The following is an 18,859-nucleotide window of genomic DNA, read 5'->3' on the forward strand; positions in this document are numbered from 1 at the left end:
AATATATTTATATTACACGCATATTAAGCATATATAAATGAAAATTATAGGCTAAGCTTAATAGTTAAGCTTTGCCTATAATAAAATGAATAGACCACATCAAAAATTAAATAGATATGTAAAAAGCTTTATATATATATAGTTTTATATGTACAAAATTCGTAACACATATATACATAGAGTTTGTTCTCCCAATGTCTACAAACGATACAAATGATCATCGTTGTTTGGTATAAGAGTTTCGTTGCCGTTGAAGTGAAACTCGCCGTTTGGATTGATCACTTGGTCGCGGAGAAATCCTGCTATCGTCTCTTGGATAGCTTTGATTCGGTCTTGTTGTAGGACCTTTTCCCTCAGCCATTCCGTCTTTAATTTGAAATAAATAAAAAAGGTACTAGTTATCTAAGTTATTCAATATAATTCAGGAGATAATGAAAAGAGACATGTAACACAAACCGGTGCTAAAGGGTTTGCCTCGGCCCGTGGCTCTGGCCGGTGCTAAAGGGACCCCTTTAGCACCGGTTCTTGTTAAAAACCGGTGCTAAAGGGTCCCTGCCCCGACAGCACATGTCAGTAGCCGTTGGGCAGGACCCTTTAGCACCGGTTTGTCACACGAACCGGTGCTAAAGGGGTCTTTAACCCCGGGCCGCAAAAAGGCCGAGGTTTTTGGCCATTTTGGGCATCGACCAATGCCTCATTCTGTAGCAGTGTACTCTACATCGAGAAGCAGGTTTGCATCTAATGACAATGGAGCAGTGCTACTGTGGTCGTTGGGCTTCCCCTATATCTATGCAATGTCTTTAGGAACCAAATAGAGAGCAGGCAAAATAGTTTCATATACGGTCACTGTTTGTGGTGGGAGAGAGAGGATGTCGTTGTTACTCTTGTTTAGAAATTAGATATAGCTTTCATGATTTTCCCCCCTCCCAAACATTTTTGCTTTTGGTATGGATGGCATCTGGATTATATGGGATACAACTCATCATCCAACTAGTGCAAAGATGGGAGACGCACCTTTTGTCTCCACAGTAGATGGGTCGCCCTGGATGGCTTGTCATAGACATAAAGGTTGTTGTGGGGCGTGTGATGCATCGGATAATGGATCTGGTTCCATCCTCACTAGGTGACAGTGAATTAGCTGTACACTTAGCGGTCACTGATGTAATTAATGTCAGATATCCATGAGTTGGTTGATCAAAAAGGAAAAAAACAAAAAAAAAAATTGCTTCAGACCAGGAGTTTAGCCTAATAATGTTATTATAAGGCATCAGTGCTGAACTGAGAATAGTTCAGCTGACTGGAGTTCCTTGTGCCAAACATATCCACCCGTATTTAAGCTATTAACATTTTTACGAAGTGCATGATTACTTAATTAACATTTTCCTACACTATGTATTGCCAGCTTTTATATTAATTTAATTAGTAGTAACTCGTGCAGTATAGCAGCGTACACTCAAAAAGATTTTTGAATAAACCAGAGTTGATTACGTTTTCAAAAACAGAAAACGTATTTTGAATAAAACAAGATTTGATTACGTTTTCAAAAACAAAAAGCGTATTTCCTAACACCGCCAAGGACTGCGGGTTCATTTGGCAAAACCCGAGGGTCTCTTTAACAAATCTCTAAATACGATTCCTGCACCAAAAGCGGGCTAACGGATAGGGCCACGTCGCCCGCAAACTATCTAGCCGTCAGATCCAACTAAGGCGTCATATGGACCGTCTGATCTGGGTCGTATTGGGTCTCTCACCCGTTAAGCCGTCAACCCGGGCGGTCACGAATCCTCGCGAACCCGCTCGCGGGTGACTCCTGGGACTGTCCGCGGTGCATTTCTCTCATCCAGACCAGCCCTCCCAATGCGAAATGTCGTTCGCCGCTTCCGCATCTCCCTCCTCCTCCCAGCGCGCAGCCGGACTCGGGCTGCCGGCCATGCGCACGGCCCGTGCCTGGCGCGCGTCCGTGTGCCCCTCGCACCTACGAGATTTCACCCCTCCCCACGGGAGCAGAGCATGCGCTCGGCACTGCCGATTCAGGGGCCATCCCGGCGTCGTCGGAGGCCCCAGCGACCCTATCGTCTCCATCTTCTTGCCGGGCACCTTTCTCATCGTCTCCATGTCGGCCACCGCCAGACCTTAGACGAGACGACTCAACATTGAGCCAGGGTGCGAGATGCCGGATCCATCAGTCTGCGCCCGCCTTGAGCTGAGTCGTTCGTTCCTCCATGGCTAGCCGCAATTGATGTTGGCATGGATTGCGTCGATGATGGCGATGGCTAAGTGGCGTCGTTCTCGGCTGGATAAACGCCGCCACGATTTACAGGAGAAATCCATGGCGTCCGTACCTCGCTCTCTTGCAGCAATGGACTACCACTCTCCTCCTCCAAGCAATGAGGCAACCGCCAGATTTGGCACTGATCCAAGCTGTGAAGGTGAGGCCCAGGTTTGCCTCTGTCCCATGCTGCGATTTATCAGGTTGCTTAGGATTATTCTCCTCACGATCTGACTTCTTATAGATCTTTATTGTATTGTATTGTATTCAAATATTTTCAGGACGGAGAAGGGAGACGAAATGATTAGTTAGCCCCTAGATGTGCATTGATTGAGTAGGAGATATTTCATAGTTCTGAATTATGCAGTGCTCAGTGTTATCGTTCTGAACTAACATTAAGCCCAAACATGCGTAATGTGAATTTGGTTTGGGATTTGTAATGGTATTTTTGGTTACGCTACCATTTTATCAAAATAGAATTTGTACCAATGCTACATTTCATTCACTCTCAAAATTGCTTTTATTAACTAGGAAAAATAAGAAAAGTGGCAGATACAATTAGGTATTATTTTCTACTTTGCATTTGGCTTTGCTCTCTTCAGGAAAAGGGACGAAAAGAAGACAGCGTTGCCAAGCAGTCTGCCCATGACAAGGTGTTCCTTTTTTAATAAATAATCTCAAATCATGAATTCTGAACTTTTGGATGAATATCTCGAATGTGCAGATGTTTTATATATAATGTGCTTATAAGAATGAACAATTTCCTTGCAAAACTGAATAAATTAGACTAGGAACCTGTAAGGATCATTCAACTTCAGACAAGAATCTTAACTGCAGTATGGTATAATATGGAAATGAATCCGTAAAATTGATTAGTATCTTTTATGCACTTTAAGCAACTAATCCAAAGAAAAAAATGATGTTGTCATAGCACATTAGTCCACCTCACAGACTCAGTTGTCATGTACAACACATTGGAAAGTTATGCTACGCTAAAAATTACCATTGCATAATTGTACGATTGGACTGACAAACAAAACAAATCTTCAATCAAGGTTGTTAGCTCCAACTTCAAGGCCCATCGTCAAGAAATTACAGAAAAGGGGATAGAAAAGCTACCTCGCAATGAAATTCCCTAAATCTTGCATACACATAGGTAATAGCTTAGACATCTATTCCTTTTATTTTGTGCTTATACTGATTCATATGGATTCTGAACTGGCAAGAAAGAGCTATTGCAGGACAACCTACCGCGCTCCCCTGGGTCAAACCCTGGACAGCAAAAATACCCTCTTTGCCGGTAAATTCCAACAACGGGGCCAGGTCAGGGTCTATCACATATCTCAAGGTAATAACCTGTTTTCTTCCCAACAGTAGAAATAGAACAATAGTAACAGAATCTCGTTCAAATTTGTTATCTCTATATAAGAGAAAAAAATGTGCACCAAGACCTACCAAAATTTAACCCAATTAGAACTCAACTCATCTTTATTTGAAACCTAATTTTCTAAACCAACAAGTGAAAAATAAAAAGGTAAATAAGTAATAAAAAAAAGCATCTCTTGCTGGACCAGGTTATAGCTTAAGCTCCATCATCACTTTGGGTTCACATGATATTATGAAAGTTCCCTTGCACATCAGACAAATGTATCACACTTATCCTATTCTCCAAACTCCATAGTTGTGATTGAGTAAAGCAAGTTCTGATTTTTCCCCCTTTACACACTTGCAGCGGTTATTCAACAAGCAAGAACATGGAAATAGAAGACAGACTTGGAACAGAAGGGTTAATATAGCTATTGCATGCTGCAGTCATTATATAGAGGAGTTCTAGCACTTGTGTATCTCCATGCGGTGCCCTGTGGTGTCCGTCGTATATACTGCAATATACACAAAATCAGATCCATGAGATGTTGACATGTCTTCTTTGATTATCATGAGTTCTTCTGAATCGCTATACTATCTAGGCTTGACGGTATTCTGAACTTCCTTTTCTTCATTCAAGTGTATAGCAATTATCCTTTCTTGAGAATGATTTCCTCAACCAGGCTATAAAAAAATATGTATGAAACCGGTCCTGTTCGCCTACAGTGGCTGGCTAAAGTATCACAGGCTGGTGCTGGTCCTACAGGATCGTCCGCGCGGCAACGCTGCGCATGATTTCTAGTATTCTAGGTGAAGGGGTATCGGCCAACTTGGGACGTTGGATTAGAAGTGAGCGGCCGAGATCTGATGTGGGAAGTTAGGAGGGGGAACGCCAGCGGCGCACAGTAGCCCGCGGCGGCGCCATTGCCGGAAGTTCGCCGGTGATGCCAAAAACGGCGATTTTGACCACTATTAAGTGAACCGTAAGCGTGGGTAGATGGACAATCTCACTGCGAACTCACCTAGATCCTTTTCATGCTCGGAGGGAGCTCGGAAGAGGGCAGCAGCGCGGGTTGGCAGACCAGTGGAGCTCTGCAAAGTTCGGCAAGGGTTAGAGAGGCAGGGAAGATCCCCTGCGGGGTGAATCCCATGGAAATCTGGATGGGACGCTGTTGCCTTTGAAGGTGTCCGGGTCGACTATGGTGAGGGAAAGGGGAAAGGAGGTGAGGTCGCTGCAAGACGGGGCCCGAATGCCAACGAAAGAAGGGAGGAGAGGCAACACGCGGACGGCTGGGCCGACTTGGGCCGCGACGGCGTCACCACACGAGCTGGGCCCGAGGGGAAATGGCGCGCACAACTGTGCCACCAGGCTGGGATGCTGGGCCTACAGATCGAAACCAGGGAGGGCGACTTCTTCTTCTTTTTCTATTTTCTTTTTAAACCAAATTTTCAAATAGAAGTTGAATCAAATAGAATTCGAACCAAAAGCAGACAACACAAAATAAAAATATGCTCCAGCATGAGTGCACAAACATGTTTGTAACCTATGAAGAATTTTATTTTCAACAAAAATTATTTATGTGCTAAGTTAAATGCTCACAAAAATACTTAAATAAATCAATTTATCCTATTTTAAAAACTTGTAAAATTTAGGATGTTACAGTACCCCTCCTCCAACGCTGGTAGCGCGTGGGACACAGTCCCCTCCAGCAGTGGTGGCGCTTGCTGCTTCGACGGTGAGCTCGTGTGGGCAGCAGCTGGCATCTCCACCATCCGAGTATGTTTTTCTGTAAGATGTGTAAGTATCTGGTTCGAGGGCTCCAACACCCATACGAGCAAAAAAGGAGTCCGACACCCATATAAGCCAAAAATATTTATGTATTATAAATTGTTATGCAGTTGGATAGATAAGCTTTGTCCATACATTAGTGCAACGATGACTTTTTCGTTTTGAAGAGACATGATGGATTCGGATAGGACTGGGGCTCCCCAGGTAAGCTGCTGTGTGCTTGCACCATGGCAGCACGCAGGACTTGGAGCACCTCTACCTGCAGCACCTCCTGTCATGGCTCTATAATTTTTTATGAACTTGGTCTTCCCTTGAGATCCTATGAAAAATCATGATGTTTTTTGAGACAACTATTTCTGTGGTGGGCCATTATAATGACCACCTCTATTAGTCGATTTCTAGATCGAGTCTGACACTTACAAATTAAAGCTCGGCTTTGTTAATAGTCATTTTCGAGGCAGGAATCTTAAGGACCCCGCCTCTATGTTAGCAGACATGTGTTTTAAGATGCCCAGTGTGGATTAACAGAGGCAATCACCATTGGATGCCCATCTCCGAAAATAATTAACCGAGGTGAGCGTTTGACTAGAGCTGGCTGCCTCTAAAAATGATTTCCAAGATGATGTCTCTTAAAATACATTGTGTAGGAGCAATTGTAAGAATTGATGAACATTTCATTCTGCATTGCTCTCACGAGGTCGACTTACTCAGGCCATGGAGAAAAATTAATATTGTGATATCCTTTTCACGCACATGTGTACTGTACATCCAGAAGCAGGTTTGCATCTAATGACAATGGAGCAGTGCTACTGTGGTCATTGGCCTCCCCCTATATCTATGCCATGTCTTTTGGAACCAAATAGAGCAGGCAAAAGAGTTTTCTTCGCTGTTTGTGTGGAGGGAGAGAGAGAGAGGATGTCGTTGTTTCTTGCTACTTCTTGTTTCCAAATTTGATATAGCTTTCATGATTTTTCCCCTCCCAAACATTTTTGCTTTTGGTATGGAAGGCATCTGGATTATATGGGATACAACTGAACATCAACTAGTGCAAAGATGGGAGCCGCCTCTTTTGTCTCCACAATTGATGGGTCGCCCTGGACGGCTTGTCATAGACATAAAGGTTGTTGTGGGGCGTGTGATGCAGTGGAGAATGGATCTGGTTCCATCCTCACTAGGTGACAGTGAATCAGCTCTAAACTTAACGGTCACTGATGTAATTAACGTCAGATATCCATGGGTTGGTTGATCAAAATGGAAAGAACAAAAAAATTTGCTTCAAACCAAGAGTTTAGCCTAATAATATGTCATTATGAGGCATCTATGCTGAACTGAGAATAGTTCAACTGACTGGAGTTCCTTGTGCCAAACATATCCAGCCGTATTTAAGCTGTTAACATTTTTATGAAGTGCATGAATTACTTTTTTTTAGATAAAGGATAGTTCATATCCGGCCTCTTCTATTTGCAAGTAGAATCAGACCAATCATTACAGAGTTACGTCCATAGCCAAACAAGGAAGGAAAAAGCAGTGCATGAATTACTTAATTAACATTTTCCTACATTATGTTTTGCTAGCTTTTATATTAATTTAATTAGTAGTAACTCGTGCAGTACAGCAGCATGCACTCAAAAAGATTTTTGCATATAATGCCTCAGACACACTTGTACTCTCTCAATCGCTCATTATTACCGTGCAGCTGAGTTATGTTGTTTCCAGCATGTTGTCCACAAGTTAAACGTGCTGTCATTTTTCTTTCTACATGAACCATATTACTTTTCTCCTGCCCTGCAAATAAACCACAGCAGCATCAGGTCTATCACGCAGCCAGGTTATTAGTAGAGTTTTTTCAAATATGCATGCATGTGATTTGACTTTTTTAATGTAGAGCATGCATGCGACGCATGTGTTGAGACTTCCTGTTTTATTTTCTGTTTTCGTTAATTCCCGGCCAGGTTCCTGAGATCGAAACTAACATGCAGTAAAAAAAAATTGGCGAGCATCCTCATTTGATTGGAAAACTGGACAGGTGCGAAGTACGTATGTGGGTGTAACAGCAGGGCTAGGAATATGCATATGCCGGTGTGGTGCTTTCCGTGCTGCAAACCGCTGGGCAACCTGTTAGACATGGCCAGAGATCTGACGTTGCCAACATTTTTCATGAGATCTCTTCACCTGCGTACTGCTTCCCGAGAACAGCGCGCTACCCACCTGTCGTTGCCAAAGATCCACTGCCGTTTTCCATTCAAAAGATCTGCCGTAGCTCGCCTTTGCCATTGTGTCATTGCGCATAATATTGTGATGAGCATTGTTTTAGTACAAAGGCATGAGCACTACTTTAGGTTTTTTTTAGATGGAAGGAAAGAAACGGGCATGCTGGATGTACTTTTTCCTAGAGTCTGGTATTTTTCCTAGGGAAAGCTAGCACATGTCCACTTCTCCCGAGGAAAACAAGCCAGATCCTAGGGAAAGGCATGGTTTCCTAGAGTTTTGAAACATCATCCTAGGGAAAGAGACTATCCCTAGGGTACTGGAAATTTTCCTAGGAAAACAAAAAAAAATAAACCTAGGGAAACTTGTTGATTCCAGTAGTGAATTACGTGTTAAATATGCAGTTCATCCATTCACTTATGTCTACAACAAACAAACGTAATGCACTTATGTGAACTGCAGCAGTGCAACTGAGGTGGCCTCCGTCTATATATATGCCATGTCTTCTCGAACCAAATAGAGCAGGAGAGATCAAATGTCGTTGCTAGTTGCTCCTTCTTGTTTCTAATAATAGTCACCTATAACCTGAGTTTATGGCTAGATGGTTTTCCTTAGCTTCCATTGCCACAATGTTAATTATTTTCAATATTCACCAATAGACGGTTTTATCATCGATTAATTGTTGGGTTTTCTATTTCATTTTCATTCCTCAAACATTCTAGAGGTTAAATTGATAGCCACGAAAATGTTCTGTTTGTAGAAAGTGAGGAAACATTTTGCACTATATATATACTCGTACAGATTGGAGTTGCATGTATATGGAGCAGAAGGTTTGCCGCCATAATGAAACAAGAAATTTGGACATATAAATTGCAAACATCCATATTTGGTTGGACAGCGTCGATAGAAAAGGGTACTACGTACAAAAAGGAAAGGGAACTTCGAACAACAGAAGAAGGGAGTATGTGTTGCTGTGCTGCTTCAGCAATGCAAGGATGCGGAAAAAAAACTCAACACTTAGAAATGGGAGGCACAAGGAATCAACATATATATCCTAGCAAGTGAAACTCCTGAGCGTTCACGTAGCAACTACACAAGACCAGGCGATGATGAGAGATTACATGTAGTGGCTGTACCAGTGGAAGGGAGTTCTAGATGTGCTGACCAGCAGCTATGTTGCCTTCAACATGCTATGCTAGATCCTCATGTCCAGACTGATCGACTCTCCAGTATGACACGATGGCAAGCTAGCTGCAGTTCCTAACAATCAACACAAACTTGGATGCGTATGGTGTGTATAGGTGGCACTGTATGCTAGATGTGCTGACTGGAAGCTATGTTGCCTTTCATATGGTAAGCCAAGTACCTTTTTCTCAGCAGCAATGTTCTTTCCACAACCAGAATTTTAGACTTCTCCTAGTGTTTTAGCATTTAAAATAGTATAAATTTTCCCTACTAAATACCTCCGAGTGAGATTCTCATGTGCTATGACTAGTGGTAGTGTTCTACTACTACTTCCAAACACTAGGAGTAGTCCACCATTTTGGTAATGTTCTGTGACTACTGAGTGTCTATAGGTGAATCTATAGTTGTGTTGGTCAGTCACAAACTCAGATGCCTCACTTCTTCAGGTGTACCCTACTGATGGTAGCTGTGTATGTTCGTGTGCATGTAAGCTTACGTACGATTCATGAAAATATGCTTTAGTTGTATCCACTTCCGAGTATAGAGTGTCAAGGAGAAAAAAACAAGTCGTTAATCTGCTTCTCACCCATATACTGCTCTTCATAGCACTATCAGTGACAACAAAGATCGATCTGCCATGCTTGCATTTGTCCTCACACAAATAAAAAATTAAACCAAATAAAACAATATGCATGTATACAATGTTTCCATACACCACTGAAATATTCACTTCACACAGTAGAATGTTGTCTGGTTATGGATACGTTGTAAAGGACACATTTTACCAAAAGCAACGCTGAAAAATTATAATGTTGGGATGGTTAAAAAAGTAATAGCTGTCTCCATGTACCACTGCAAATATTTCTTCAGTTTACTGCCCCAAATATTTATTGAGCCACACAAACTAATTTGTAACTATGACAAACTCATTGTAGCCCAATTTCAGATGTTAACATCGATGATATGTGTAACACCCTAAAATGTTTTTCTTTGGAAATAGAGCTAAAATTATTTATTTATTTTTGCTCTCATGAAACATAGAAAAAATAATATTTTTCATTAAATTAAAATATATCATAAGAATTAGCAATATTTTTTGTGCATTCATGATGGTGCATATGTTTTATTGTACTGTGTGGATTTGACCAAAGTTCAAAAGTATTTCAAACTGATTTTAAAAATGGATTTGAAAATGGCTTTTGAATAAAAGAAAAGGAAAACAGAAAAATAAAAAGAGAAACCTCCGCTACTACAATATTTTTAACGAGACGGGCAAAAACTGCTTTAAGTGAAATTAGAAATAATAACGAATAGTAAACCCTAACGAAAACAAAATATCATGTAAGTATGTGTTCTTGGGATGAATGCACAATTTTGGTAAATATAAATTTGCATTACACATTTCAGCTTAGTTTCTATTTTCAAATGGAACGAAACCATGCCAATTGGGACGCTTCTCACACATGTTAATTATGCATTTCATCCATTCATCATTTAGGTTTCATTGGAAACAAATAGGCAATATCATGCTAAAATATCCACAATTTGTACATATATAGTAGAAATGGATTAATTGTCCCATACTACAGAAAATATTTATGGACATATCCCACTGATTAATATTGATGAGCAGGATGGTGCTGGAATACCCTGGACAACTAGTATTCTACAATACTAAAAATAGGATTTCTAGAGATGACGTCGATGCTCTACTCCAGCACAACCTGGCATGATATGTGGAGGGAGCATCACATGGATGTGAGAGGTCTGGACATGAATTTTGGGATCAAAATCACCTCTATGTACTGAAATTGTGGGCCAGTGTTCACCTTGTCTCGCTGGCCTAGCACCAGAAAAGAGCACACTGCCCTGTACACTTGAGCATGCAACAGAACTATTTTCTATTTGTTGGGAGCAGAGTTATTTGGACTGAAGAGGTGGTAGGGAAACTACTATGCGGTATTTGTGTGGATCCAAATTTAAACATACTAAGGTGCTAGACTAATATCAAGTTCACTAGGTCCTTTCTTCGTTTTTTCTCTTTAAAGGTTCTGTGTTAATGATCTTGAAATCAAAAGTGGATTAGGGATATTTGAATCAACTTGATGTAATGATCTTGAATTAATAAAAACTCTTCTTTCGTAAAATTATAGTTGATATGGTAGTTGGTTAGGCAAAATAACCGCACTTATTTGGCATTTTTCTTAGACAATTATTGATATCATGGGTTGTTCGTTACAGTAATTTAAGAATAGTTGCAGCCTATTGATTACAACTAAGTGCCTATCACTACTAGAAAACAGAGTATCTTTGAGGGCCAGCAATTTTCTTGAGGGGCGAAATTAAACCCCCAAGGATATACAATTACCTCGAGGGTTGTATAAAACCCCCAAGGATATACAATTACCTCGAGGGTTGTATAAAACCCCCAAGAAAATGCATATTCTTGAGTGCTAAACCAAACTGCCAAGTTAAATCTGCATTTCCTTGAGTGCTAGTCGAAACCGCCAAGGTAATTCTATGTTTCCTTGAGTGTTATTATAAACCACCAAAGGTAATTCACATTTCCTTGGGTGTAACTAGAAACCGCCAAGTAAGTTATAGTTTATTTGGGTGCAAACCCTCAAGTCAATTATTGTAGCTGCCAAGGAAATAAACAGTTTATAGTCATATTTCTCTTAACCACCGATATAGTGAACTCATTGCATTCTTGTTAGCTAGACATTGCATTTTATAGACATAAATGCTCCATTGACATGTTTGGAAAATGATATATATTTTTTCTTAGTAAATTAATCCAATAATAGTTATAGTTTGTGTTGTTATGCATTAGAGAATGCATATACTAGCACTTAGCTTGAAATGCCTGCTTATTTTAAATCTAAAATGTAACATACTAATATCGTATGGAGGCAAAGTTTATATCAAAGTTATAGAGCCCGAAGAGATATACAACTTTTTAGTTGATGAAATTTTCATTTGTTGAGGTCCATAAAAGATGTTTTAAATTATTAGAATTTTGAACTTTATTTTTTTTGAATCTTTCAAATGACCTTAGATAGAGATACAACCTGGACCAAAGTTATAGTACTCGATGAGATATAAAACATTATAATTCAAACTTTTTTCATTTGAAATCATTTAGGTTCTGAAATATTCATTACAAGATCCACTAAAGTGAAAACAAAGGGAAAGAAACATTCACTTAGTCACAAAAGACTTCGTGGTGTAGTGGTAAGTTAGTTTCACCCGAGATCTCAAGTCATGAGTTTGATTCTCAGCTACAACAAATGTGAGATTATTTCTCTTTTTTCCCATGCATATCCTTGAGGTTCATCGGCACTCAAGGAAACATCTATTGTTGGGTGTTTTTACATTTTCTTGTGTGTCATCAGCACTCAAAGAAACCTATATCCTTAGGTGTTTTATATTTTCTTAAGTGTCATTGGCACTCGAGGAAACCTATATCCTTGGGTGTCGTTATATTTTGTTGACGATGTTAAAAATCTGACCATCCTGATTTATTTCCTTGATGGTTGAACCCTCAAGGAATTGATTTGTGGCGGCCGACACTCTTGTCTCTCTACCCTTGGCGGCCATTCCTTATGTGCTAGCCGCCAATATTGATTTTCTTGACGGTATTAGGGGTTTCCTTGAGGGTTTTTGACCCTCAAGGGTATTCAGTTTTGTGGTAGTGCATGGTCTTTTGTTTTTAGGACTGCTATGTGAACTATAGAGCTTGGTTGTTTGGTTGCTGAACTGTTCCACTCTACTATATTAAGTGCGATCCGATTCCTCTAATTTGAGGACGAATCCAAATTTTTTCCATTATCTAAAAATGCATCCCCTCTGAGGTGGGCATGAACAAAAGCAAAAGAGCATTAGAATCCCAATGTCAGTATTATACATAGATGTCTGAATTTAGAAAATATCATGAAGTAATTTCAATCTGAGCATTTTTAGATAATGTCAGATAGGACGCACTTGCAAGGCTGGTGTAGGAATTTATGAACATTGAAATCTTTGTAGCTTTAGTTATTCTCTTCCTGCACATGGATTGTAAATCCAGCTTCAGGTTGGCACGATGACACTGCACCTGATGTTGGCCCTCCTTATATCTATGCCATGCATACCTTTTGAAACAAAATAGATAATGGTCTGTGCTACTTCTTGTTTCATCTATTTTTTGTTATTTTTGTTCTCTAAGAAACTGGTCTGCTTTTGGAATGGAAGGCCTCTGGAGCAAACCAATCCAGAAGGGCAATAGCCTGAAACAAAGGTCGGTTGAGATCTGGATATAAAGGAACGGGGTGACAAGCAATTCCATTGCGGCGGTAGCATGTTCTCCTCTAGGCTTTAGCACATCGATTTGGATGAAGGCCCTGTACCTCCCTCCTGCTTGAAAAGCAAGGGATGGGTTGGTGGTGTCCCATCTGCTTTTGCACCATGTCGGTATCCTTGTCAGTTTTTGATGCTGTACCTGTTGTTCCCTGGTTTGTAAGAGACTAAGAGACCGGGTGTTTGTGGATGTTTGCTCCAGTCCGACGAAGATTGCCAACACTGTCTGCTTTGGCAGATTGCGTCCCATTAACTTTGGTAGATCGGCCAACACTGCCAAGTTGACGCCAGTGGCAGAACCAGGAATTTCGATTAAGGGGGGACAACAAATAGATGACACCTCAAAATGATATTTTACATTGAACTGCCAAAGAATCCTTCTAAAGCTCAGCTTATGAATCAGCTATTGTTGAACTCCTCTAGAAGGAGATCACGTGTGTTGCCCTCATCACCAATGTCCTCTAGAAGAACACCAGTTTCCAGCAGCTGCTCGCGAGCACAAAGACCATGCCACAATGGCCTCGGACCAGGAACTCCAAAAATAGTGTCCTTTGTAGGTATAGGAGGCATCTGGGATTATATGAGGTCGGTGCATTTCAATATTTGTTTTGTGTGTGATGCACTCACAATACTGCTATGGTAGCTCCTATGACGTTCCCATTGATTACGTGAGCAAAGAAGATTAGTATCGATTTCTTTGATCCAGCAAATGAGGAACCTGTTTGTGGACACGAACGAGGCACCAGCCCATGCTACAACCTGGCAAAGGTGTGAGCGCCTGAGGGTAGAGCATCTTGCCAGCCAATTCTGAAGCAAGCACAAAGTTAATTAATTGCTGCTTTTTTTCCTTCATTGTTTATTAGTTTCCATGCTCTAAGTAACATCCTTTTCTTTATCTATCCTCACTATTATTTTCCTCTCAGCCCTTCGGAGGATTGTTTTATAAATATAAGATAGTAGTGCGTATAGAAATTACCTAGCATTGACCTAGCCCCTGGTTTTAAGCTAGGTCAATTTCAGGGGGCATCTTAGCTAGATAAATGATATGGTCTCACTGTCTGAATTGGTAACACGGGTTGACGGAAATATTTTCTGGCTACCTTCACTACTACAATACAACTTATCAGAGACAGTCATTACAATTTTTCAGAGGTGGGAGAGTGCCGTGCCTCTAACAAGAAGACTGTGTTAGTGGGAAATAACAAAGGCAGGGTATATGCTACCCTGTGTAAATTAAATAAAAAAATAAAAAACAGAATGACAAACAAAACAAATAAGAAAAAAGATTGTTAGGTAATGTTTTGTTTGACTCATGTTATCCAGTGGGTCCATAGGGTTCCTACTATATTGGTCCGTTTCCCTATTGGGGGCATTGTCTTATTCGATTGGTCCAACTACCCAATATGCCAACCTGATCAGTGCCCATTATTACTAAACATAGAAATTAAGGGTATAGGTGGGATATTGTTTACACAAATGTGTCTAACCTATGGACCAGTACATCTATACAGCTAGAAACATAGATATTTTCATAACCACTATTGCTACCATCATCCAAAAATTAATGAATTCTAGATATGTACCTGGGCAAACCATGCATTTTGCATTTTCCATTTTGAGAAAGTGGTAATTGATGTTTTTGATAAATTTAGTATTTAGTACCTATAAACTAAAAACTGCTTTGTTCACACACTGAGTTAAGAAGCTTGCTTCATTACCAACTTGCCAAGGTCCATTGGACCCTCCAACTTTCCAACCTTTTTTGCCCAAGTGGAAAGAAGCTTGCTTATTACAATATAGTAGTACATTTAAGCTGACGATGCAATTGATGACACTCTACAGTACATATGTAGGTGCAAGTGTATACATCTGTATATATACGCAGTATGAGAACTCAAGTACTATTTAGGCATGGAAGACATCAGAAATATGGCAATATGAACCGGACAAGGTTACAAGCCAGCAACTCAACATTAATGTGCACAAGGTCATCAACGCCATGCATGAATGCATACACAAGGATTTCGTGGGCTACCCTTGAAGCGTTCAACTACGCACTTTTGGCACTTTTGACATGGCAATTGTTACTAAGCTCTCCACAAACCTCGACCACTCTGGTAGGGGTGCGCTATCTTTACTTGCACATTGCATAACATTGTGTATCCATTGACTCGATGGATGCAAAGAGGGATGACGGGACCTTGGTGCATGATGACATGTAGCGTACATGGCATGCCTTCAACGTCCACCACATGTAATTCTTCCTTGAGGAGCATCCTCCCCGCACTCGTTTGACTATAATATGAACCAAGTGGTGCTCGTATTTTGATTATAGAAGGATTCGTTTGTTCTGGCATGCAAAATAATAGTCTTAACAATTTGCTAACTTCTTTCTCGTCATTTACTTTTTTCAATTGGTTTTAGGTCTACTTAAGTCAGTTCAGTGTAATCCATCTATGTCAATTTTTGGGTTCATCATAATATTTAAAGGAGACAACATTCTTTAAAATTTAATTGCTCTATCATCAACTAATTCAAAATTTTGGTGTCCTTTAACTCGAAGGAATTGAAGTAGTGGCCAAGGACATTTATTTTTCACTAGAATTATTATGCTCACCACTTTTTTGAATGTATATTTTGTCGTATGAAGATTCTCTAACTATTCAATCTAATGTTCTTGGGAAACTAATAAAATTTCAATATCAAGAAAAATATATTTTGTTGCACATTATTCCAGATGTAGTCAGTGTTCGTAAAAGAGATTATAGCTAATAAATGCATAATAATCTAGTCGGCCCACGGTCTCCTATCACAAACAGCTCTCTGTTCCTGAGAAACTACCTAATACACAGCCCCTATACATCTCCAGTTCATCCCAAGGATGCAAAACTAATAAATTTGGTTTCTTCAGCTTCATGGTTGCCCTGTATTTGTGATCAGTACGTGGAGTAGCAAACCAGTTTCAGATCCTAGCCTGGTAGAGACGTATGTGCCAGCACCGGAACAAGTGACAGGGCAGTGTGTGCTGTATGCGTCCAGCAGCGCAGTTATCTGCTATCTGCTTTCTGAATATTTCTCTTTGGCTTCTATGTATACTTCTGTGTGGCTGGATGCCTACTTAAGAGAGGATGAGAGAAGAAAAAAATATAATGGATAATGGTTTCATTCATCAAACATGCAAGTTACCACTGGTTATATAGGGCTAGGATGTGTCAAGAGCAGAAGGATCACCAACACATCATTAAGCAGAACAAAAAGGTGGTTCATATAGTTTTCCTTTCGGTACCTTACTGATAGTGCTACTAAACAATCGATCTCTAGGCACATTATAGCTGGGAACACTAGCCACACCAAAAATGTACACCAATAAGTTGATGCAACAACAGCACACCTCCCTCTGCTCTGCTGCACATGCAGGAATAACTAATCTTCAGCTGCAGCTTAATTTCTGTCAAATGCTTGTGTGCCACTAAACATTCGCAATTGTGTGGCTGCCGTGCAGGGTCGGTGTTGGGTGTGTCCATCATGACCATATGTGATCATCTGTGAGTCATGAATTAGGACCACAAAACCATTTTATTACTGTCCTAATATTTGTGATAACTTTTTTGAAAGATAAAGGGAAGGAGCTTGATTAAGTTAGAAAAGCAACAATAGAGATCAGGCTGTGTGAGCAAGACAGATGCTCGTAAGGCAGCAACAACATGACAATTACAGCCCAACTCACAAGTTACACATCACATCTGCGGGTGGACGATATGAGATAGATCATATCCGTGGGTTGATACCATCGAGGATTTTCGTTGTTCATATTCGAGGAGATGGTCTGATACATTGCTCATCCTTTCCATATGCATTGTCTTTGGAATACATGAGAGTATATGTATACATGCTTAATCTCTTTAGTTTTGTCAGGGACATTAAAGTAGGCTACAGACACTACTACAGAATTGGTTTGTAAGAGCCAGGGGATTTTCACTGTAAGGGCGGCTGGTGATGCAACTGCCCTTACAGTGCATTTTCCATCAGCACTAGGCTATTTGATCACGAGCCGCCCTTACAAATACCACAGTAAGGGCGGCTGGTAACACGAGCCGCCCTTACAAATGATTGCATTTGTAAGGGCTGTTGTTGATCCAGCCACCCTTACTGTGGGATTTGTAAGGGCGGCTCATGATCCAGCCGCCCTTACAAACTTAATTCTAAGGGCGGTTGGTGATTCAGCCGCCCTTACAAATCACGGCTGTATATATGGCTGCAGCCTTCTTCCTCCTCGGGTCACTCACTCCAACCCGAGGAGATAAGGTTGGGAGGCCTTGGGCACCTCCTAAAAATTGCTCTATTGAGGGGAGGAGGTTTTGTTCTCAAAAACTATTATGGGGAGCTTAGAAAAGGTAAGAAAATGCTATTCCAACACTTTAATTAAAGTTTTAGTGGTTGGTTAGTGAGTAATTTGAGTTTTGCTTTTCTCTCTCTTCCATGGTGCTTGAGCTTTGTATGGAGCAAATTAGACCCTTGTTCTTAAGCTATTAGTTGGAATTAGTTAGAGATATGAGCTTGCCCTCTTTATTGGTCGTTCTTGCTTGATTTTAGTGGTGATATATTTCACCCTATCATGTATGTTCATCTAGTTCTAGATCTAGGATTTGCTTTTTAAATTTTTATTTATGGTTCATGAAATTAGAATGGTTTGGATATGAAAAATTGTTGGTAAAATAATAATTGTTTCTAATTGTTGACAATGGAACTATTATAAGTTTATTTATATAATTATAATTTAATAATTGTTGCTAATTATTGTTGATTGGTAAAATAATACTTGTTTCTAATTTCTTTTCTAAATATTTAGTTTCATTAATAGCCAACTAATTAATATATAAGTTAATATTTTCTAAAATAATACTTGTTTTATGTATTTTGTATTTCCGTTTTGTTGCTAATTGTTGCTAATTGGTAAAATAATACTTGTTTCTAATTTCTTTTCCAAATATTTAGTTTCATTAATAGCCAACTAATTAATATATAAGTTAATATTTTATAAAATAATGCTTGTTTTATGTATTTTGTATTTTCGTTTTGTTGCTAATTGTTGCTAATTGGTAAAATAATACTTGTTGCTTATTCCTTTTCTAAATATTTAGTTTTATTAATAGCCAACTAAATAATTATCCTCTACCATGAGTATATACACAATTAATATCTAGTTTGTATTTTTTCTTCATTAATTTATTTTGTTTTATGTATTTTGTATTTTTGTTTTGTTTTAAAAGACGGAGTACAGGAATTCTTGGATGTATGGTTGGTCAAGGATTGATGAAGGTTTTCACGATGAGGTGGATAAATTTATTGAAGCCACAGAGAAGCATGCATTAACGTTGACACATTATAAGGATACAATTATTTGTCCCTGCAAAGATTGCAAGAACCTTATGGCATTTGCAGATCTGAATACCATTAGATCACATCTGATTATGCGAGGATTTGTTCCGAACTACACAGTGTGGACTCATCATGGCGAAACAACGGTTATTGATGATGGCAACTTTGATATAGGAGATGCCGCCGAAGCCGAGAGGTATATGCACCAATACACAACTGAGCTTGAAGAAGAAATGGGCTATGACTATGGCAATGGACAAGGTGGTCAGTACTTTGGCAATCAAAATGGTGCTAATGATGCTGGTGATGTCGTCACTGATGGAGGA

The 18,859-nt window shown here is 39.9% G+C and overlaps 1 long non-coding RNA gene across 2 annotated transcripts; it reads left to right on the forward strand.

The window, feature by feature from the left end:
- Window positions 2,061-4,301, forward strand: LOC110429836. 2 transcript variants are annotated; one of them, XR_002447015.1, is made up of 5 exons: window positions 2,061-2,440; window positions 2,872-2,922; window positions 3,325-3,425; window positions 3,511-3,617; window positions 4,002-4,301. It is a non-coding gene; the product is annotated as an uncharacterized LOC110429836 (long non-coding RNA). The 2 variants fall into 2 exon arrangements; XR_002447014.1 differs by having other exon boundaries at window positions 2,063-2,429.

Source organism: Sorghum bicolor, chromosome 8, assembly GCF_000003195.3.
Source record: "Sorghum bicolor cultivar BTx623 chromosome 8, Sorghum_bicolor_NCBIv3, whole genome shotgun sequence".
Classification (NCBI taxonomy): domain Eukaryota; kingdom Viridiplantae; phylum Streptophyta; class Magnoliopsida; order Poales; family Poaceae; genus Sorghum; species Sorghum bicolor.